The sequence below is a fragment of the Pempheris klunzingeri genome, chromosome 13 (assembly GCF_042242105.1).
Source record: "Pempheris klunzingeri isolate RE-2024b chromosome 13, fPemKlu1.hap1, whole genome shotgun sequence".
Classification (NCBI taxonomy): Eukaryota; Metazoa; Chordata; class Actinopteri; order Acropomatiformes; family Pempheridae; genus Pempheris; species Pempheris klunzingeri.
In genome coordinates this window covers 4,769,599-4,794,861 of record NC_092024.1, presented here as the reverse complement: position 1 = coordinate 4,794,861, position 25,263 = coordinate 4,769,599, and positions in this window count along the sequence as shown.

Below are 25,263 nucleotides of genomic sequence, written 5' to 3'. Positions count from 1 at the left end.
GTTTCACACACACACACACACACACACACATTTGGGCAAAAATGTTTTGTCAATTTGAAAATAAAACTGTAAATGAAAATAAAAAATTTTAAACTGAAAGTAGAGGCATTGGGCCTTGCACACTCAATAGCACACTTACACACATTTGAGGGCTAACAGAAAGAATTGGTTATTGTCACTTGTATGATATTATGGAATAATTTGTCATATTTTTATGTACAAGTTAAGACCTCCAACTTCAGAGTTGGAGACTCTCAGCTTTTCTTTTCAATTTCTGGGGGTGAGGTCTGTGTGCATGCAGCCCTGCAGTCTCTGCCCTTTCATGGTGACTGCCATGAGCTTTCAACTTAAGAGGACAATGAGATTCACTATTATAAAAACAGAATTCTGAGGTTTAACAGCAGATTATGAATCTGACGTAAACTTTTCTTAAGACCAAAGTTTAAAAAAAAGATATAGATACCTTTGTATGTATTCAGTCCACTACAGTACTACAGTGTTATTTTATACCCTTTTTCATGGTATAAAGGTCTACAAAGTCCCCAAAGTTTAGTGCCCCAAGAGTAAACAGTATAATTTCACATTGTCATTAAACCACTAAAATCTGTATAGATGTACTGATGAAAATAGTAATAATTAACATGGTAACTAATCTAAGCAAATCCTGCCACATGACCACAATGTTCCCAGTTTGATTCCAACAGGGACCTTCATTCCATGCTACACACCTCTCTCTTTGCATTTCCTGAATCTTCAATGTCACTTTCAAAAAGCTGAAAAATAACAATCTAACGGGGAATAACTTGTTCGACTGTAAACCCGGCATCATGTAAACACAGAGCACCTTTGTTAAACATTACCCATTTTAGAGGCTTGCTGTGATTAATCTGTAGAGCTGACCACACCGGTCATCTACACTTAACTATGCAAAATTGAACCTTGCAGTCATTTTCTTACATTGCATAACTGTGATAGATTTGAAGGGTGCTGAAGTGATTTGGTGCATCCATAAAGTTGGGGAGTTCATGTGCATGGGAAGTGGTCACAATTAAAGCAGCAGGTACCAAGAAATCCTCACTTTTATTACCTAGTGTGACTCAAGCCCCCACCACTGGATCCTGCATTTCTCATTATGCAACATGCTTCTTTATCAGTTCAATTGAGTGCTGCCCTGGGGTGAACCGTCACCCTAAAGCTGACCTTGGTTTTAAATGTGTTGTCTCTCCTCCAGAACCACAGAAGACCTGATGAGTAAATTGACTTTAAAAAGCAAAATTAGTTAAATGCCTGTTTAATCAATTAAATTAAACTAGTGATCATTTTGCTGACAACCCCCTTATGGGGAGTCCTGCAACTCAAGGCAAACCTGACCTGCCTTGGGTTGTAGGTTGGCTCTGGGCCATGTGGGATGGATGTGGGCTGGGTTCAGATCTCAGTCAACTTCGCTTTGCAAGTGTACACTCAAGTCAGCACTCACATTCTTTACAGATGATTTCACATTAATTTAGAGAGTAGGTCTGTAAATGATGAGTAAGCCTGTTGTGTGCTCAGCTTTTTGTTCAAGGTCATGTAGTTCCACCTCAACAATAACATGCTGGCCTTGTGGTACAGTCATCATCTCTCACACCAGCAAAAATCCAAATGTGTTAATGCATTCTCTTTAAATTAGTCAAAAAAAAAAACCCAGTGAAACATTGGCACTTTGGGGATAATTATATCTCTGATGTTACCACTTAGCGTTAGCAGTATAGCCAGCCTCCCACCCCTCACCCTCTTGTCACCCCCTTAGGAAACTCTGTTGCTCTCCTCCACAATCACCCCACCCCTCACCCTCCATCACAGCAGATTAGGCGCTAACTAACCCCCTTTAATTAACTCATGATTAGGTATTAATATCTGGCACAGGTTCCAGGCTTGCAGTTGTTGCCTTAATAAGTGGATTAGCATTAGCCTCTTGCTGCTCTTTCTCTTTCTCTCTCTCTCTCCAGCTAACAGATATCTATCCTCCCCTCCGTTTCATCCTTCCTCCACATCCATCCCTCTTAGTTTTCTCTGGCAAAAGCAGCATTTCACTGCTAACAGGTTTGTCGTTATGGTCAGAGTGGATGGGCTAAGTGTTACGAGTACGTTTTCGCGCCAGCAGAATTACATACAGTACAAAATGCCTTTAACACAAGTGATGAATAACACTGGTATTTGATTTAGATATTATTAGAAATACAAAGTAGATACAGTGTGTCCCCTTGGACAACGTCCCCAATAAACCACTAGCATTTTAACAACTGCCAATCCAAAACCAAATTTTCTGGAATACTAGCTTAAATATCTGACTTAAACCAACAAATAAAATTTTTTTCTCACAATAGATCATCTAGATGCAGTGTAATTACTGGTTTGAGTATACTAGAACTACAGCTGTGACGCTGATTTATATCAAATTGCATGGTGCAGCTCAAGGGAATTGTAGTTTTTGAAGAATTAGAGCTCTCGTATGTGTAGCCCCTTATTATGCTTAAGTATAAGCCTTCAAACATGCACTGAGGTCAAGCTTCAAAGATTAGTATCACATAGCAGGAGCCACATAGAATCTTACTTACAAACAGATCTGTTACTCTCCTGGCTGACACCTTTCTAACAATGTATTTGATTTGGCTCTATGGCAAAGGTTCAATTTTCTTAATTTCATGGACACAAGGCATCCCAGGTTGAGTTTCAGAGAGCACATTGAAGGTCCATGTAGCCGAATGTCAAATTTGAATTGAGAATTTCAAATGTATTTGCAGAGTGGAATAGTAGGATAATACACTGCTCCAAAAAATTAAGGGAACACTTGAATCACACATGGGATCTTGATCTTGATGAAACAAAATGTTCAAGATCAAAATCTTTACTGTACATTGTGTAATTTGTTGAGAACAGAATGACGTAACAACAGTCAATGGAGATCAAAATCACCAATTGACTGAGGGCTGGATTCAAAATCACAGAAAGTAAATAACTGAAATCACAGGCTGACCCAACTTGTGTGAATTTCATCACGGCAACTCATAATGTGACTCAGTAGTGTGTATTACCCCCATGTGCCTGTATGCACTCCCGACGTCTGGCTATGCTCCTGGTGAGACGGAGGATGGTGTCCTGGGGGATCTCCTCCCAGACATGGATCAGGGCATCAGTGAGCTCCTGGACAGTCTGTGGTGCTACTTGGTGGCGTAGGATGCACCAATGCATTACATCCCGTGGATCCTGGTCCTGGTTCTCCTGCTGTGGTTCTCTGGTTCCTGTGGATCCTGGTCCTGGTCCTGCTGCTGTGGTTCTCTGTCTTCATGAATCACTGCTGAGGATCGTCAGCCACTCGTTATGTATTTCAATGCTACCATACTGCTAATTTATTAGTCACATTCCTATTGTCAGTACTATAGTTGCTGTTAGTATATTGGTTGCTGTTAGTTTTCTCTCTCTCTCTCTCTCTTTGTCCAACCTCCACCGAACACAGCCCCCGACAGAAAGCCCCCCACCTCTGAGCCTGGTTCTGTTCGAGGTTTCTTCCTGTTAGAGGGGAGTTCTTCCTCCACTGTTTCCTAATATAATATCTGATGCTGCTCATGTGAGGATTCTTGAATCCTTAATTTTGAATTCCTGAATCGTTGGGTCTTTTTCTTGATTAAAGAGTTTGGTCTGAGCTGCTCTTTATGGAAAGAGTCTTGAGATAACGCTGTTATGAAATGGCGCTAAATAAATAAAGATTGATTGATTGATTGATAAAAGATTCAAAAGAAACATCTATACTACCAAACTCACTCTACCCAGTGAATATAGCCATTATACAGAAACAAAGACAGGGATCTCTTTAATGTGTCATCTTACTGCCCCGTATCCTTGTTCTAGATGGAAATGAAAATCCTGAGTAAAGTACTTTCCAATAGGCTGTGCAAACACATCTACAAATGAATACACCCTGACCACACAGGTTTTATACCTGGCTACCATGTTTCCTCTAATCTACGCCATCTCTTCAACATAATGTACCATAATGTAATGTAACATAGTGCATGGTCATTACCTTAGATGCAGAGAAGGCGTTCGATCATAAAGAGTGGAAATTAATGCTACCCACCTTGAAGCTCTTCGGTTTTGGCAATAATTTTATAAATTGGATTAACATCATCTACACTGAACCCCAAGCCTCCATTATCACAGCCTTTCTACTTACACAGAGGCATTCCTTGTATCAAATTTCAGCATGCTAACACGCTAGATAAAAAAACGCTTTGAGTAGTTGAAATGACAAGAAAGCCGTTAGACAAATACAGACCATTTACCAATAGAGTAAGATGATGAAAATGGTAAGAATTAACATCTGCGAAACATCAGCATGTTAGCAAGGTCACTAACTGATGTTAGCCTGCTGACATTACATTTTAGCTAGTCTTGTCTTTGCTTGTCTTGTTATATGCATTTATGTACTGACCCTTTAATTGTGTTGTTTGTTAGCAGCTTTATGATTCATATGTCCAATATAGTTAATCAATCATCAACGTGTTCTTTCCAAAGTGTGCATTAATCTCATCATGATTCTGCACTGTTTGGCAAAATAGTCACCTTTACCCTTCTCTTGTGTTGGCGGTTTGATGATTAGGATTAGATCTACAACACAGTTGTACCTCCACAAACGTCCTCATTCAAATCTGTCTTTCTCCCTGTCTGTTTTTTTCGTTTCCACCTCTCTATCTCTTGTCCTGCATAAATGTCACCTCCTTTACCTGAAAGCCTTTTGCGCTGATTTACGAGGGAGTTTGTACCGTTCACATTATAAATCTCTCACCCCTGTGACACTCCTCTGCTGATATTCATCCACCATTTTTTTTATTTTGTCTGTTTTCTTACAGAGTGCTTTGGACCAGGACCAAGAAAAGGCACTCTGGAATTATCGAGAGGTTTAACAGGAGTGAAGTGTGAATTACAACCAAGTGGCTCCTGCTCTGCTCCCGGTCTTGGTAAACCTGCATCCTTTTGTTTTCTTTACCGGACCTCTCAGATAATTTGTCACCTCATAATGAAATGGCAGAAGAGAAGAGATTCAAAACAATATCAGAAAGGTCTGAAAACTAGACAGCAAATGATTCGAGTCAGTGTTCTCAAAGTGATCATCACTACCAACACTTGTGCGGTGTTCCCACTGTATGTAAACCTGGGACTGGGTTGAAAATTCTGCCACCACGATACAGTTATATTACATCACAGCTTTACAGTTTGATACTTTCAGCTTTAGCCAAGACCAATTTGAAATATATGCTGAAAATGCACTACACATTAAGCACTATACAGCCAATGCTAGTATGTACTTGTATGATACACATACTTTATATGCAATTTACACATACATGACATACAGATTTTGTGTGTGCATGTTCAGGACAAGAGATGAATCAAAAGAATACAAATATTTGTGCCAAAAACTAATCAGTTTTGTAACCTCACCACACTATGTGTGAAAATTACATACTTTGTGCAGTCTGATTTTATTACAGATTTGGTAGACTAGGATAAAAGTAATAGAAGGAATAATTGCTGCAGTCACCACCAGTCACATATTTAGGTCCGTGTGTGTGGTATGTAACCAGCCCAGTATCAAAGGCTTAATTCACTATTTTAGATGAGGAGTGGTTCAGTGGAAATGATGCTGGAATTTGCACTGTGGGAGGTCGTCTCATCTTCCTTCGCATCTGAATGCCTTTATTTCTATGATCCCGACAACCTGTGTTGAGACTTGGCCTTAATCACTCAGCGAGGGGCAGTCTGCAAAGGTCAGCTCCATTGATGAAGTGCAGAGAAGGAGAGTTGTCATCCTTTACGCCAGGCATGGTGATATCTCTATAATTCTCTGTAGGAGACTCGGCTGTTTGGAGGGGGCTTTGCTCTTATAGCGACATCTTTCTGTCCTCTGCTAAATCACATTTGAACATCACTTACAGAATAAATGGGTTCAACTTTGGAAGTGGAAATCTGTGAGTTCTTTATTTTCTTTGTCACCATCTCTTATGTTTATTTGGGCATTTTAAGAGATCACCTGGCAGTCACATAGAGTGCCTATTATGGGCTGTTGGACTTAACATTGATGCTTAAGTAATGTAGTCTTGCTTTTTCCGGAACAACAGCTTATACTAGAGGACTTTTCCTAATCCCTAACCAGATCATGCTGAAGATAATGAACAGTTTCTGTTCATTATCTTCAAACATACACCTGCAGTGTTCAAGTAGCATCAACAAATCTAAAGCTAAAACAGAAGCAACTTGATCACATTTGCACCCTCTGTGGCACATTTTTACTTCTTTTCTCGATACGTCTCAAGATTGCTCTACAGGTGTGAAGCAAGGTTTTCAATTTCAAATCCACTTCCCAACAAGAAGTTGGATCAACCACTTAGCATGTTCTGTGTGCAGTAATGCAAAACGTGCAAAAAATATTCAGCTCCTCTTTTTACCTGTGCCACCTCCCCTTACACTGCGTTCACAAGTACACATGCATGGTAGCAGACAGTGTCTGGACTGTTCACTGTCACTCTGTAAGTTTGTGTGTGTGTGTGTGTAGTTATGAGTTTTAATAAGTTTTAATACACGCAGAAACGGGGGCTGTTGTTTACCTGGTTGGAGTCACAGCACTAGGCATCGTCATTCCAACCACAGAGCTGAGCATCACTTCTCTAAAGGATAGGACCTGTGTCCAGAGCGGTGACTCTGTTTCCTTATCAAAATAAAGATGGCGGCTGGTGGCTACCTGGTCTGGTCAAGCCCTTTGGACGTCCCAGGCTGTTATTCTGGTCATACAGTACGAGGTCATTTTCACAGTGAGCCTATGTTTTGGCAAGATCCAGTTTAGTACTAACAGTCTTGGTCTTTGGACAACGTTGCCATGTCTTCATTCTTAGAACTGTGACACACTCTGGCTGGCTTGCACTGTGCTCTGTCACATGTACCGTCATTTTTACAATTGTGTATATGCATGCTGGTTTCTGAGGCAGGTTTGTGGGGTCAGATAACATGAAAGATAACATGAAACATTCTGGGGAGTAGCTGAGCCGAATGCGGACAAGTTGTCTAACAAATGCTGCTGCTAATACGAGCACGTTGTTAACAAGAGAAAGAAAGGAAGCTCCCATCCAGGCACTGACTTTCTCAATGTGAGAATCAGGCATGCCACGGACCAGCTGATAGTTTGAGAAACATTTTAGGCCATGAATAATTTATATCTGCCACAGTTTAGTATGACAGATCATCACACATATGGAGGAGCGGAGGACGCAACATACTGAGAGAGTGAGCAACATAGACTGAGGGAACCAGAAGAGAGACAGATAACAAGGTTGTCAACAGCAGACAGGCATCATATGGTGGGACAAAATACCCGACCTGGAGTTGACCTACCAATGACCTGTGTGTGTGTGTGTGTGCGTGCATGTGTGTGTGTGTGTGTGTGTTTGTGAGTGGGAGAGAGAGAGATGGAGAGAGAGACATAAAGAGACTGAATGAAAGAAAGATGAACAGAAACGCCAAAAACGATAGTGATGACGTAAACATATTTTTGGGTGCAAATATGAGTGTGTACATGCGGTTGTGCATAAATGTACATAAATACAGAAAAAAAGTATAAAGAAATAATTAAATTTAAAAAAAAAATGTGCCTGTGCATCCCCTTATGTGTTTTCATTTGTAATGAACCCCACCTCTAGCGTTTCCATGGCAGCAACCTTTTCACCAGGCAGTGTCTTGAAGATTGATTGGTCACCAGAGGAGCACGGCTCAGATCAGTGGATACAGAGGTTACAGTATAAAGACACTGTGGTAACAACTGGATGGTAAGGAGTAATACTCAAAAACAGTCTTATCAGTGCACAACAAGTTCATGAGACCTCCACTATGGCTGGAATGTTTGGAGGGGCATCGGTTCACACAGGACATGACATCTGCCCTTGGTTCCTGTAGGAACTGGGAAGAGGGCTGAAGTCTGGGTAAACCTGGATTGTCAAATCAATTCACTTACCTCAATTCCATCAATATAATCCATTCAGCAGAGTCCCATCAAAAAGGAATCCCGGCTATATTTGAAAGCCTCAAGACTGTTGAAGGCCTTGTCATCTGACTTTAGTTAATGACACCATAATACTGGAGGCTGTGCAGCAATGTGCTCAAAGCAGCATTTATGGCTGCAAACATTTCCATTTGGATTCTCCTGGCTGCTGACGTTCTGTGATCCTTAGACCATTTGCTCCTCAGTTCGTGTCCATTACATGGTGTTGTAATAGTTGAACAGTGTGGCATCACAGTCCAGGTTAGCTGGTTAGGAATATGGATCTTGACCCCACCGTCAACCTCCTTTATTTTGATCTATTTATATTGGATGTTTCCCCAGCGAGATCCATATGAGCTATAAAATCACAGGATCACTTGTTTGTTTCAGAAACCTTAAAATGGTACGATGAATTATTTTAGTTCAAAACTTAAAAAATAGAACATCAATTCAGTGCCAACAGGCTGTTTTTCTCAGTCCACCTCACACTTCATGTTGTTGTTTCCTGTTGCCTGTGAGCAGATGTTCATCATCTTGTTCTTTAATGTGACTCCTCAGATGTAGTCTGGTCCCACCCAGCCAGATGAACTTCCATGAAAGAGAATTTTGGGTCAGGAGCCTCAAAGTGCCCTACACCAGATTATGACCATTAACTCCTTGCATTCCTAATTGCTGCCCAATTGGTTTCCTCTCTTTCTTTTGGTTTTCCTTCTGAGTCCTCTCCTCCACCTCTCTCCACTCATTTTGTGTCATTCTTGCTCGGAAGCTTCTTCTGCTCTTTGCAAATTCTGCTTTTTTTATTTCATCTCTCACTTAATGCTTGATCATAGCTTTAACTAGTCTTATTGCTACTATGATAGTCAGACTTCCATGAAAAACACACCATAGACATATTGAGATGTGCACGTGCCTGTATGTCAGTGGACATATCAGACTTTCCCCAAACTAAAACGGCTGCTGTCCAAACATTCACACTGAGATGGTCATTTATATTTAAAGATAGGTTTCTCAACATTATTGTCATCAATATTGCAAGGTTCTCCCATTAAAGGGTTATTCCGGTCATTTAGTGTTGCACTTCCATAAAGTTAGTAGTGAAGATATATCGTCCCTGGTATGGATCAAAAACCTACAATACTAATAGTGCATCTTCCATTGGACCATCTTTCAAATTCCACATCTCCAATTTGTAATTCAGGTTTCCTGTTAATTTATAACGTAATTTTCTTAGACAATAGTAATTTCATTCTCAAATCAGCTTTGATGTTAAGAATTTGTTTTGTACATGTACTGAAAATCTGTAAAGTGTTGGCATTAGACATTCAATATGAAACAGGCCATAAAAGAGTTTGACCCTGCTCTCTGTTCTCTCGACAAGAACATGGATCTGATGAGCAGGTTTGATCTGAGCTTTGGGCATAGGCAAAGTTTATTGTTTACTGTGAACGCACAATGGAGTTATGCTCAGGAGGGTTTCAATATGGTGTCACTGACATCATGTTCTGGCTATTGTCCTACATGACAAACACAGTCTTTTATCTCATTCATACCTATGCCAAGGTGGTTGTGATTTTCTTTGCTGTTTGTCTATTTGTGAGCAGGATTTTGGAAAAACTACGCCTAGACTGATTTTCATTAAACTTGGTGGAAAGATGTAACATGGGCCAAGAAAGAACCCATTCAGTTTGGAGTAATAGTGGATCTGGTTTTGGTGGAAGTCTGCACTCTCCTGATGCCCTCCTTATTCTATTATAACTTCTCAACATAACACCACTGACAAAAGAATCTGCACACTGCATGTTATCACACATATAATGGTTTTTCAAAAGTACATTTGAGCTTCTAATTTGAGACATAACATCGACATCGTGACAGCGATGACAGAGATCAAACGTAATGTAAAAACTTCCAAAGAATCAGTGTAATTTCCTTTGTGATGCTTGAATTATAGTTCTGAGACATCTGAAATGCATTGTTCTCATGATAAAATGAATTATTTCTGCATCCCACAGTAGACTACTTAACAAGAACACATCTGAAAACTGTCAGTGTGCAGAAGCCACTGGAAGAGAGCTGAGCACAAGGCTCCACTGACAAAACTGCTGTCTGTACAAATGGGTCCTACTCTGTTTTAACTGTTGTTTATTTGTTTGTTAAGATCCACATTAGCTAAAGCACACCTGAGGTCCACGTCTATTAGAAAATAGCATTCACGCCGTATGTGTAAGTGCAACAAATATGATGTTCCATTTAAACTGTTTTCTTATAGGCTTTTTAAACTTTGATTTCTTTGTTAATTTAGTCGATGACAGTGGGACAGAATTCCATATTTTCATTGCTTTATATAGTACTGTGCATTTCCGGAAATTGGTGTTTGCCTTGGGGAAGCAAAACCGGCCCTCTGTTGCCTGTCTGGTGGCAAACAGTATGTCACTAAATGACACTGGGAAAGAACAGTGGTTCCCAAAAACGCTTTCCAGATCGGGTCTACAAGGCATGTGTGGTCCAATACACTTACATTTATACAATCTCAACTCTAGATTGAATGTAATGAATTATTAAAAATGTATTATTTACCTGGACTCAAAGCAGGCAGACCCATGGAAGCAGAATAAGTACTTCTGTGTATCAGATAGCATTAATGCATTCTTACTTATCACACATTGTGAGATCACCTGTCGTACCACCAGTAGCCCTGCGTTCTGGGAGCGCGGTGCTCTAGTGGGGTAGTACGGTACTATGAGTTCTTTAAGATATGATGGAGCCTGACCATTAAGAGCCTTGTATTTTAATAAAATAAAAGCAAACCTCCACTCTCTTCATTATTTCACCCATGGCCCGCCCATATATAAATTCATTTTGGTTAGTTTGTCGCACTTTTTTGTTGTTTTTGTTCTTCACCTGTTACGTGGGCTTACTAAAGGTAACTAAATGTTAACAGGACTCCATGATCTGTGTAAGATATTACCGCTGTGTTCTTCAAAGTCAAAGAGTAGGAGCTGTATCCAGAATGCGAAGCAATTATAAGACGAACTGCAGAAAAGATGAGGCAGGTTGGGACACGGAGCGCAACAAAACATCTGGACACGTTCCAACATTCGTCATAAACTGTCTGCTGGTATGCAGTGAGGAGCTTCAGTACTTTCTGTGTTGTCTTTCCTTCAGTTTCCAAGTGCAGGGAGCAGTGGGGGTGTACCTCAGATGTACAGACAGAATGACAGACAGGTAAATTGGCCTTGTCTTCACCTCCTCTATACTCCACACTGCTCCTTTAATCCCCACATGCACCTCTGCCCCCTGACCCACCTTAGGAAGGGGTCACAGGCAAAGCTCACCATAGGACCCTCCCCTGAGCCCCAGACTCCCAGGGGGAGTAGCCTTGGTTTGAGCCCTGACTTCTGACCCATCCACCAAGGACTCAGAGAAAGGAGACAGAAAAGGCAAGAGGATCACGGTCAAGGACTCACTCACACACACACACACACACACATATGCACACACAGACACATGCACACTCACACACACTCACACACACACACGCACACACACACAGTGGCTGTCGTCATCCATCACCTGGGTGTGTTTTAGACTACTGACTGCTTCTGGATGTCAACACAGACACTATTGATTTCCCATTTATCTGGACCAAAGACATACAGAGAAGGGGGGGGATAGGAAGAGAAAAGAAGCTAAAGAAAAGGAAGAAAGGGACAGGGAACAGGAAAAATGAAAAGGAAAGGAAAGGAAAGCAGATGGAAAAAGACAAATAAACAAGGAAAGCACAACTAAGGAAAAAGAGAGAATACAGAAAAGAGGAACATGAAAAAAGAGGAGAGATGTAACGGAGAAAAAAGGAGTGAAGAATGAAAAAAGAATGGAGAGCAGGTGAGGATATTAAAGACGGAGAGGAGCAGGGATTAACAGGACAGAGGAGAGAAAGTGAGGGGAGGAAATTAAATGAAGGGAAACGAGGTGAGTGGATGAGAGAAAAAGAAGGAAACCAGGATGGGAAGGCAAAGGAAAAGATGAAGCATGGGGAAAGTAAAGGGAGTGGTTCAGGAGAAGAGACAAAAAGGAATTAAAAGGAGGAGACGAGATACTAAGATATAAAGGAAAGAGAAGAAAAGGAAAAAGAAGGTCAACGGCATGGAAAAGAAAGAAAGCAAAACAAGAAGATGAAGAGCAAAACAAAGGGGGGTAAAAAGAGAAGTAGAGGGGCTGCAAATATGAATGGAGCCTATATGACTGCATGTTAACGGTAATTCACAGTCAAGCAGGTGATAGGTGTAACTTCAGTGCTCTGCCGTGTTCTAAGCTATTGCCATCTGTGGGTTTGGATTGCATCGCCTGCCACTGATGGTGTTTGACACACCAGCAGCTACCAAAGTATCGCTGAGAAAATGGAGGACGCGTCCAGTCTTTTGGACAGAATATGGACACATGGTGGGCAATGAGTGTGGGGCAAAAGTGGGAAGCAAATATGGAGTCATTTTTGTGCAGTTGATAATGGCCCATTAAGCTTATGTCTGAACATCTCCGGTGTATCTCCCTTCAACAAAACCCTTTGACAGACTGAAACGTCCAAGTGTTTCAGCAGTGTTGTATTGAAAATGCCTTCCTTGAGTCTATTATAATCACATTGGTTCTCATTGTAATAGTAGAGAAAAGAAGAGGAAATTTGTTCTGTTGTGTTCAGGCCTTTTCTGTGACCTTCAGCCCATGGCTGTCACTGTGATTGCCATTGTAGAATGCACTGTCCTCCAGCCATATCTGCCTCTTTGTCCACATCTACCAAACTGAAAAGTGTCAGTCGAAGGAGAAAACAAAGGCTGCGTTCATGAATATGCAGATGGTTGTAGTGAAGAATGCAACAATTAGTCATTTAGCTTGAGAAGCACAACTGCTCTCATCATGTGGGATTTGGTCTAAGAAGTTTCCAACAATTTGGGTTCCCAAATAGACACTTAATACCCACTTTTCCCTTTTCAGACTGTATCAGTTGTTGAGTATTCCGTCCAAAATCTAAGAAGAAGTAATGACTGCTGGTGATTCGTCATCCTCTTACATTCAAATAAGGTTACAGTTTCTGATGTCTGGCTGAATTTATGTAGAATTTGTTGCCTGTGCCTGCTCTGTGTTACAGCTGTGGTCTTATAATGGATATTTTGAACTGGACAGGACTACATGCGACAAGCTTTGACAGCATAGATCGCATCACTTAAACCGTAGGCATGAAGTGGCGTGAGATTGTTGAAACAAGGAGAAAGTCAGTACAAGGAAGTACTGCATGAGTGATTGTAAGCTGCATATTACTTTTTACAAAGTGACACAAGCTTATTTTCTGAGCTGCAGCAAACATTAGGCAACAGCTTGAAAAGCTGAAATCCAAGAGAAAACTTATTCTCACATCCTCTGTCTGGGCTCATTTCATGTAAAAGCAACTACCAAAAGCTAAAGGTAAGACGCTCAGGTACCCTTTGTGGGGGTTGTTCAAAAGCACTTTTTAGATATGTTAGAGATGCCAGTTGAATTAAAGGTAGACTTTGTCTGAAAAAAAGCTAATTAATTTAAATGGACACTCCCCTCAACTTGGCCTTGTGATCCTGTCTACAAGTGGAGTCTTAGTTGCCACCAATACTGACGACCTTCTGGCCACAGCACCTGGCACTCACCTCTGCAATGGAGGCCTTGAACATGGTTCACTTTGATTCCATGTCCTTCTATGGGGTCTCCACCAAAAGTTCCCATTACAAGTCTGGGTTTACCAGGCCAGTGCAGCAGCCTCCCCGTCCAAATGGTGTTGATCAATAGACAGAAACGTGTAAAAGGTAAAAGCTAGATGTGCTGCCAATAACTCCAAAACTGCAGTTTTAGGGAACATTAAAATCTTAAGTTTTAAGAGTTCACTTCAAACTTCTTTTGTTCTACAATTCACTTCTCTTGTGTTTGTATGAGTTTCTTAGAGTGTGTATATGTTTCCAGATTGGTAAATGTGTGTCTAACTGTGTTTGTGTTTTATCTGTGTGAGGGAGGCGTGGCTCCAAATGCCAGTCTGTCCGCCATTTTAGTCTAGACGGTGAGCTCAAAAACTGATTCGATTAGCATGAAATTTAACATGGACATTCATTGTTCTCAAAGGATAAATCCTACTGACTTTGGAGCTCCCCTGAGATTTCACCTAGCACCATTTCGAGGTTGATATTTTTGATTTTGAGTGAAATATAGTGATAAATATCAGATGGACTGCCATGCAGATGGTTTAGTGCAGCCTGGTACAACAGCTGCATTATTGTTGACACCACACTGAAATCATGCTGCTTTTTATTCACTTGTGAATAAGATCGTGAGGTCCATGAGCTGGACCATGGAAACATGACTTGCTGTCAAGAATACTGAGACAGCTCTCACTTTGGGTACATGAATACCCAAAAGCAACAGCCTTAGTACCCCAAACCCCTGCAGCACTCCCCAGTTCACAGGCCTTCTCTCAGGTCCAAAAACACATTTAGAATGAGTTGGAACACTGTCACGATCCCTGACCCTGACAGACGTATAACACTGAGGAGGATTTCTAGCCAACACAGCCCACCACTGTCTTGGCTCAATCAAAACGGTCTTACACACATACATAGGTTATCAATTATCTTTAAGATATAAGTTCATGTTTGTGTTGCATTAAAATGATATGACTCGTTTGTGACATTTATAGAAAGTAAAGTAACAGTTTAGCCAGCTGAAAAACTTCTCATGCTCAAAGTCTCAGGACTGCTCTCCAGCTTCCACATTCATGTAATACAGTGGCAGTTTCATTTTCTTTTTTACTCAGTAAAATGTGTTTTTATCTGGGCTGACACATGTAGAAATTAAGGCACTTGGTAAAGCAGTGAAAATATTGAAGACCGTATTAAAGTGAATTTTGGCTCCGTTTGTCCACGTTCACAGCTTGCTCAGAACACTGCCTCGGACTTTTAACTGCACCTGAATTGTTTCGTAATTCAGACTCTATACTCTTGTATTTTCCTTTTTGCCAGCAATCTGCGTGAAAGCGTGCACCGGTTACGACACTCTCTGGTGTGTATGTGGAATGTTTGTAGATGTAGGAGGATTGTGTGTGTGTGTGTGTGTGTGTGTGTGTCACTGTCCCAGGCCATGCCTCCACTGGTGCAGCAGGCGGGCAAGCAGGAGGGGTGGGGGCATTTATCAGCCCTCTAAGTGGCTGCAGGAAAAGCAATGCTCACTGGGAGTTGAGCTGACAGCAGTTTTCCTCAGATCGATCTGCAGCACTGCTCCAGTTTATGACAAAAGAGTTCACGACATGGCAGTCACAAAGTCAATACCGTGATAAATACTCCCACTCCACTTGCTCCTGTCCGCCACTTTACCAGGCATTTGGCCTGACAGTTATTACTCCCACGGTAAATCCACTGACCAGAGGGGAAGAAAAGGCACTCCGTTCCAGGTCTCTGGCCTGGATTTATGGATCCAGGTGGACCAAGTTTACTAAATTTAAAGAAAAGATATAGTTGCTCCTTTTGCAGGCGAGCCACTACTGTAGTTGTACCCCTGGGAAGGTGATAAAAAAACTGTTAAATACACACAAGCTCCCAACGCTTTGTGTTAAGCATTCACGTACGCAAATGAGGGCATCACGAGACGGTGTTTCCTGCTTTGTCCAAACATATAGATGAGTATTAACACACCCAAAATAGATTTGTACTCTACCCCACTTTTATTCTCTTGAAATCTAATTAGAATAATGATTAGCAAAATTAAAATCAGGGATTGAATCATGAGCTGTCACACACACACACACACACACACACGCTTATTTGTTCTTCCCTTGACCAACTAACACCCAGAAACTTTCCATCACACGCTTGTCACATTGACGTGAAAAAATCCCCATGGTTCAATTTTCCACAAATGAGGAAATATTAGCAAATGTTTTGTAATTTACCAGAGATCCTTGCCTTAGCGCTAATCCAACATGTTAAATCCCTTTACAGTTAAAAGTGGCCTTATCCTTGCATATGGCTGGGATCACAGCAATCAACACAGCCGATTATACGGATGAAAATTACACTGTTATTTATGAATATTTTCAATGATTCTGGTCCAAGTAATACAAGTCTGGGGTGAGATTAATTTTTTTTTTTTTTTCAATAATGACTGACTGAACAGGACATCTATTGCATATTGAGTGGCAAGCCATCGTGTTGCAGCATGACTCGTAATCCTGTTAGAGATTGGGAAACACATAAAAAGATCTCATTAAGATTTAAGTTGTTGCGGGATCATCAATAAAATGTTGGCACGGACAACCCAGCACTTTGCATCCCATCATGCAAAGTATCTCTCACGGGCTGTAACCAACACTGGCGCCAATACAGCACGACAGTGTGAGTTAATCTCAATGTACCGACTCCTCTGTTCTCCTGTTCCACGGCCAGGTGAAGATAGGCTAAGTATTTAATTCCACTATAAAGTACTGGGATTCTACTTGTATTTCCAAAATGTGAGACTCTGCATCCCACTGCATGGAGCTTTCATAGCTGTTTCACTGCAACTTCGCTGATTATGGATGCTGGTTGAAAATCTAAAACATACAAAATAGAGATTGTACTAGCCAATGTGAAAGGCTACATGACACTATAAATATCCACTCAGTGATACAAATGTGTGTTTTTGCACATACACTTTGCTTAAATTGTGGCTGATTAGCTTGTAAGGCCAACAAGGGAACCTTTACTATACATTTAGTATACCGCCTTATGATTAAAAGGCCAGTGTTTCTAACTTAGCTTTAGCTTTATTTCTTCTTTAGCTTAGGGCTTATTTTAGGGCTGCAACAAAATGTTCATTACTGATTAATCTGCTGACTTACAGTCTCATCCTCAATACTCAATTATTTGAAAACCTGAAAAGCTTTTGAAATTCAAGAAGTTGTTACCAGCATGGTTGCCATTTTTTTGTCTTAAAGAATCAATTATCAAACCAATTGTCAAACTGGTTACCAAGTAATGAGGTTACCAAGGGCCCAGCAGCATTTTAGGTCACCTAGCAGGTTAATCTACCGTGACAGGCACAGCCTGTGTCTCATCACACTGCTGTATTTTCCTCTCAGTAAAAGCTTAAAAGTAAACCAGCAGTTAGGCCAACAGCATCAGCTGTAATGAATAATTATCCTCTCTCAAGTCAGATGTTAGAACTGAGTTCTTGAGAGTGTCTGTTTCTCCTCTCCAGCCACATTTCCACGTTCTCAGGTCTCTTCAGTTTCTCCACCAGCAATCCAGCAGATGCCTTCTTGACTTTCCTTCCCTTCCCCATCATCTCTCTGACCCCACCCCCCATTTTCATTCTCTCCAATCGTTCCCAAGTTCCCTCAATAGCCCTGCAGTACTTAGCCGGCCCTGTCTCACTCATTCCTTGCCAGCTTGTCAAAGCTGCTATGTTCCTCATGTCTGTGTGGGTCAGCAATCATTGATGTGAAAAAACCCAAGTGCTTTTTGGAGAAATATCAGTATTACTACACATTTTATTTTACAAAGTTAACACTTCTGCGCTAAATCTACTAACCTGTGCCCTCAGACTGTTGAGTGTGGTCCAGACAGGACTGGGGAATGCTCAGTCCAGGGGGAGATCCGGTGAAGTTGGGTGGAAAGTTATTTGAACACTGAACAATCTAACTGTCTGATAACTTCTAACAAACAGAGCAGCACATTGGGCGTGTTTGTGGACAGGGAAACAGTACAGCAGCTAAACTGTGTGGCTTGTAGAGTCCACAACTAGACTTCACAGACAATAAGACTGAACTTGGTAAAAAGAAATGGAATCATGTGTGTGAGGCAGCCCAGGATTTCTACTGAAGTCTAATGAAAACCATGCATGTTAATATTTACAGTTGCATGCTCCTTTTCAGTTTGAGAAACATTTCCAACCTCTAAGACTCATAGAACCTTTCGGGACCTGTTCGACTGTCTCCAACAACGTACGTGCTTTTCATCTCTGAAACCAGAGCTCTCTAACCTTAATCGGCACATTCTAAAATGCATGTGTGTTCACTACCAGCTAATTGTGCAGCCTGTTGTTAACCCTTTAAACTGTCAAACCTTTTACCTGTCTGTGTGCGTGTGTTCATTTATAAAGCCTTGCTTTTGTTGGCTCTCACATGGCAATTAAAGCGGTCTCCCAAGTCTTGATGGAGGGAGGGGAAGAGACCGACAAACACAGAAGGGGAAAACAGGGGAATGAAAAACAGAAGGGAAGAAGGAAGAAGGAAAAGAGAGACAAGCAGAGATAAAGGCAGAGATTCTTCTTCCAAGTTTGGCTGGAGGCGATACAGCAAGCCGTAATTAATTACCATAGACAGGTATGTATTAAAAACAATATTCCATCTCACCGAAGCCTTGGAGGTCTTTGCACCAATAAAAGGAGGTATTCATCAGATGAATCCCTGTCCAAGTAAAGCCTCATGAAAGGGGACACTGCCTTGTGTGGTTAATTTATATCAAAATCCCTGCATAAACTGGGAGGCCGTAAAAAGTCCCAATTAGCCATCTGCGATTGTCTGGAGGAGGTTTGATGTATGGGCCTATCAATACAGCACAACTGCAGCCTGGGCCGTAATATCAAACTGTAATTCAGGATGCACATGGCGAATAAACACCCATTGACTCTGTGTGCGATTTTACAGACCGTTAGGGAAAGCTATTTCAGTGTAGGCACAGCTATGGAAGAACGGTGGACATAAAGCGGTAAATGACATAGGCACAGAGTCTGTGTTTATCTGCTGTAAAGTTCAACATGGATGCTTGGAGCTTTTATTGTCTGGTTGTCAACTGGTTTACAGCTAATGTGCTAAGGTTAAATTAAAAACACCTAGCTTTATTATGCAGCTCCTCAGGTGCTCAATCATCTCCAAAAGTTGGTATTGAAGCCTCCAGTTAACTCGAAGCAACACTTATGGACAAATAAAGATAAAGGAGGCAAAAAAACGCATGTCGGGTGTGTGTCCAGGCAGGTATTTCTGCGTATTGTGTGCACTAAGGAGAGAGAAACCTGCAGGTTGAAACGGGTAGATCGAGATTTCTGAGGAACAGGCAGGAGAGTCGGGAACGGGAGGAGGAGGTGGTCACAACAGGAGGTGACAATGCTCCACCAACAAGTGAAACCTCACAGGTCCCTAATTAAACTTTAAATCACTAGATTTTAACTGAGCTACAAGAAAGCAGGTGTGACTTTAAGGCCCCTGTCATATCAGTTCATATTGTGCTTTACCGGTGCATAGATATTACCACTCATATTTTCAGTCAATTAAAGTACTGCACACCCCCACCCCTAGTGAACCGGGGGCCGTAGAGGGCACTGATAGCGCTTTCACTCCGGCAGGGCTCCATGCCAGTTCCAGTTCCAGTTCCCAAACCTAATTTTGAACCGGCCGGCACATTCAAACTGAAAAAAAATTGGTTTGGAAACTGAAAAGTTGGCTCTCAGCTGGAACCAAAAAATAGGAGGGTTCTTCCTCGCGAACCATGACATCATCAGTGGGCGTGTCAACGAAAGCTTGCCGATAATCCATGCGCCATTTTGCCGGTGTTGTGTTTACTTCTGCCTGAGTAACGCGGAGTAACGTCCTTCCACTTTGGTTCTGCTTAAACTGGTGTGAACGCAGGCTGGTTCACCAGAAAGCACCAAGGTTCTGAGACTCCAGAACGGAGCCGGAGCCGGAGCCGGGGCCGGGGCCGGGGCTGGAGCCGTGTCTGTCTGAAAGCGCTATGAGAGTCTGAGCTCCAGGACAATTGCTTCTTTGCCCAGTTGGTATTCCAACCATGAACCCAACCATAACCTTTTCAAACCTTATACTATATGTACAATATACAAGCTTAGCTTTCTAACTGCAAAGCACTGATTTAATTCTGAATGAGCGTTTCTACTGCAGTACGTCATGAGCCATGAGGTTAAGATGAAAAACTGACAAAAAGTAAAATTGTGCATAGTGTAGGTGGATAGTCCATGCGTCGTTCGGTGGTTCGATCCCCAGCTCCTATGGGTCGACATGTTGAAGTGTCATTGGAGACACTGAACCCCAACTAACTTAATCAGCTTCAGTGTGTGAATGTGTGTGAAAGAATAGTCTCCTCCTCCTGTGTGAATGATGGGTGTGATGTAAAAGTGCTTTGAGTAGTTGAAGCAGAAAGGCGCTATACAGATACAGACCACTTACCAAATCATCATCATGCTCTGAGCTTTCACATGACTGAACGGTTGTTAGAATGTATCTCTATTGGTGCTGTTTTTTTTATCTAATTATTCCCCCCCCCTATCTCTGTGTTTAATGCCAGCTTGTTAAAAAAGACAGCTTGGAAGGACCTAGTAGCTATCTACATTTAATTTACAAAATGGGAAACAAGTAGACCCAGTAGTGGCTTACTAACAAAGGACCAAGGAAACACTGTCGCTTGACCTTCACGCAGAGACCAACGCAAGCGCTGCACACCACACACATACTGTAAAACCTACTCTGATCTGTAAACACTCACGCTGCAAACATTAAGTATGCACTCACACACTTATACTGAAGCAGTTGTCTGTACAGTCCCAGGTTAATTTGGTGGCAGCTCCCCCTCATCATCATCACACAGATGGCCACGGGAGAACTTAATTCCTCCTCTATTGACTCAGTTTGCGTCACCAGTCCCTGCTGTAATGACTGATCCATCACCAAACCTAGTGGAGGCTCAGGATGAGCGAGGTTCACACTCTATGTGTGTGTGTGAGAGAGAGAGAGAGAGAGAACAAGAGGAAGGCTGAGAGTGTGCATGCATTTAAATGTATATTCACAGTCTATATGTAGTATATTTGTTCTGTGCTGCTAGATTTTGCATGAATTCTTGAAGTTCAACACTTTTCTCCAAAAAGTAACCTTGTGTCTCAACAGATTTTGTTACCACTGACACATTGTTGTTTTCTTCCTATTATTACAGACACCCACAGTTTAAAAACTGGGCCAAAGGCTCAAAATGAACTTTCAGTCACGACCACTGGAAATAGTCCTGTTGTCTGCGTCTGTGAGGCCACACCCTCTAACAGTGGGAATACTCTCACTGTGGCGTCATGTGGGGCTCTGGGACTACTTGTGATTAACATATTAACGTTATCATTTTGCTGATGTCTACAACAAAAGTTTAGCGTGGCATCCCTAGACTAATTCACAGATACGTGTTAGTCCAGAACCTCTCAGTTCATTTTCAAGAGAAAACCCCAATTTTATTCATTCTATTAAGTTTATTTTATTTCAAAGAGCACAAGAGTTGATGGTCCACCAGTGCCTTGATTGGTGAGTTTGCTTGTGTCATTGTATGACTTTGGTGTTTTAAAGGGTTAGTTTGGATCCAATCTAACGTGTTAGGTCATTGATGGAGGCAGCGGTAGACTGACAGTAATAACAGCTTCAGTTTCATGTAAAGAGCTGTCTGACAGCAATGTAAAGCTGTGAAAATATCTTAAATATAGCATACTTCAATGGATATTGGTTTTGAAAGACATCTTTAACATAGCCATGTTAGGATATCCTCATATGACTGACTCAACCGAACATTTCACATTAGCTGCTGCCATCTTGGTTGAATGCGAAAATGCCTCAACAAACGCACCTCTGTCAGCATCAAATCCCGTTTTAGGTTAAACAGTGGTGATTGGCCAGACCATGGGCTGGTTGACTGGAAATCTGTCTGTACAGGAGCGTGGCCAGACGTGTCTGCCAGAGCGAATAAAGCATGAGCTTTCAGATTTGTTTGGTTCTCAAGCTAACATAAGTTGAGCTCCTCAGCCACAGAGCATTAGACCTGATAGTTCTATTTTCTTTGTCCTAGATAATATTAGCAAGGCTAATACTATCATAACATGAGACGGATTCATGAGACAACAATGTAGACATTTAGCTAAGATGTATGTCTTTCTTTTTCTCTCTCTCTCCCTCCTTCTCTTCACCAAATGATAACATAAGCTGTGGTTTTCTTTCCATTTGATTTGTCAGTTGTGCAAATTGTGTTTTTGTTTTGTCACTTTGTCACTTGTATAGTGGAAGCAATGCACTTAAACATAATTCCCACAGTTATTATGCCCTGATGCTCACCTTACATTAGCCTGAATGAATTCCCCCTTTAACATCTTTTTCACCCCTGATGCCTTCGCATGACTGTCTTCGGATTTGCACCTGTTGTTGAAGTTTCATTGTCTGTAGCAGACCTGGAATTTTACCATTTACAGAGAAAGGCCATTTGACCATAAGAGTCACAATCTTTTTAGGGTGCAAAGGGCCACCTTCCAGGAGACACTGGCCAGTGAGAGAAATAAAATGATTTGGAGCCTACAAATAAATAACTAGACTCTCTAACTACCCCCACAAAGCCTAACTGCAGTAACTACGTCAAGAGTAAAAAGTGTTTAAAATGTTTTACATGGCAAGCTAAATGGGTTTAGCACTAATTGTACATGTATTCACAAGTTACTTTTTAAGCCCTGACATCATCACCTTAAATGCAAAAGCAGAGTGCAGTAGCTACAACGTTGTAGTTTTTTTTCTCAGTAAACGAAAACTATTTTGACACTAATTATGTTGTGATTGTGTTTAACATCTAGATGATCATTTTCCTATCAATTCAACTTTGCATCAAACTTTGCATATTCTTCAAGGGCAACAATGACCATGGCTTTTGTGGTTGCTGTGAAATTCCTACCCTGGTCTGTGGTCATCCATCTTTGTTTGTTAACAAGGGACTACTGTCTTCCAGGCCACCTCCCAACAGGATCCACCAATCAACTTGCTTGATGCACAGATTTGGTGGAGCAGGTTGTTGAGAGGTGCACTGGCTTTCCCGTGAGCCTCTGCAGCCTACGGTAAGTCATTTACCAGTGGTTCCCATCCTTTTCAGCTGGTGACCATCTAGTGCATGTCTAGTGCTGGGTGGTGAGCAGTTCAAGCGCAATGTTCATCTCAAAATGAATTTTAGGTGCCAGAAACATACAGACAAACAAACATAGAGTATTTTAAAAAGAAAAAAAGTTTATGAAGACGTATATTTCTCTATGCCCCGTGTAAACATAATCCTGAAGTTTCTAGTAAGAAACCCATTTAATATGATTTAGTCCCATTTGGGAAGATTTCTTTGTCGCTGATTTAGTATTTAATTGTAGAATTGTCTGCATTTAATTCTCTGATGGGGATTATTTCTATGGAATTATAATGCAGTCAAATTAAACTACTGCTAATTTCATCGGGGACTAAATGGAACCACCCTCGAGGACCCCGGGAACTCTTTTAAGGACCCTTTGAAGTCCACACACCCGACTGTGGGAGGCAGTGTGGGAAGGAGCGAGGCCGCCAGGAAGGCCTATCTCGCTGCTTAACTCTCCTAACTCCAACAAGTCCAGACTTCTCACGCCAGTTCCTACAATAGCATGGGCGCTCTCTAACATTTGGCCATTTCCACTTTTCCTTGCAGACGTCCCCCCCCCCTCCCCTCCCACCCTGTGTCACTTCTTTTCTTCCTCTTTGCCTTAAAGATGCCTGCGAGATGAAAGGCTGCAGCCCTCGCCCTCGTCTTATCACTGTCTTTAGTGCTTGCAAAAACTTGGCTGCACCTCAGCTTTTCAGAGAGAGGGAGGAGAAAGAGAAAGGAGAAATAGCGTTGGGGATTATAGTTCTGAGGACAAACCTGGCTATTCACACTTGGCATTAGCAAGACAGCCCGGGTACAAGAAGGATATTTTTTATTCCCTTCAATTTAACTTTAATTACTCAAATCTCGGCGAGGGCACACAAGAAAAGCCCAGGCATTTGTGTCTGGGAGATTAGCAGACTGCCCTGCCAAGTCCTCGCCGGCGCTGCATCGTTAGATAGAATTCAAATTCAAATCCAGGCTAAAGACAGTGCAGCTGTCACCCCCCTGGCCTGAAAACCCCCTGGATCAGGAACGAGCTGTCCTCCCTCCTCCCTGCTTTCCCCAGGAGAAACCTAATCCTGCCTCCCTCTCTTCCTCTCTTTCCGTCGTTCTCTCTCTCCCTCACTCTGATGACTGTGACAGCTAAAATAAAGCCATTAAAGCCTCCCTGAAATAATTAGTAATTAAAAATAAAAAAAAAAATGGTCTGTTTTATATTTCTTTGGCGTCCTTCCTCAGGCTGAGAGTGGAAACTAGTGCTTGTAGGTGTCAGGGCCTTTTACAGCTCCTCGGATCTTTTTTGAAGTGTGGTTTAAGGAGGGATTTAATCATGGACATATCAGGTTAAACAAACAGTTCCCCTTCCGCACCTCCTCCCAGCTCTCAGGGAAAACTTGCCGGGCTTTCCTCTCATTGGGAAGTTTGATGGCATGCCTAAATTCTGCTACTTGGTGATGTGTAATACCACAAGTCTTCATTGGGGCTTGTTTAATCTTGTCAGCGAAAGACTCAACGGGAGAGTGTCTCAGATGATGCTGAAATCCCCACTAGTTGTTCGTCTTTCACCCGCAATTGACTTTGCGAACACCTGCAATGTCTTCGATAAGTAGCTCATCTTATCTCCTTTGGGAAAGCAGACCCCATTATCGCGGGTTCGGGGGCAGATACCCCCGTCGTGCCGCAGGCCGCAAATGATAATCCATGCTGCCACACCGCTGAAATCCTGGTAAAGTGATCCTAAATTGACAAAACCCTTGGATCCTCTGGACTAGGTTAAGCCTCATCTATTAGTGCTACAGTAGCTTTTGGATAAGGGTACGACAGCCTTGTGCCACTCCTGAGAACGTCATCAGCAATGCTGGCCTTTCGGTTATCTTCCTCTTTTAATCCCCACAGACATAGCAATGCAGGAGGGGTAAAGAGTTCAGCCGTCCTCTCCCTTAAAAGTCTTTCTTTATAAAGTCAGGCGGTTAGGTCTGTGAAAACACTGCATTGAGCCATAATATCAGTGCATTAAACTTACGCGCTGAGTGCTGCAACTGGTTACTTCACTGGCCCAGAGTCCGTGAGTGCAGTAATTGATTGGCATGATGGAATTAAGGGGAAACTTGCCGTGCTGAAGGGAGAGCTGGCACGGCCCCGATACATTAAATATCTGGCACAGCTCAGCCAGCCAGGCATCTGATTGTGATTTCAAAGGACTCAGACCTGGACTTGATTAAAAACCACATAGGCCAGATGAAGAGGCTGCAA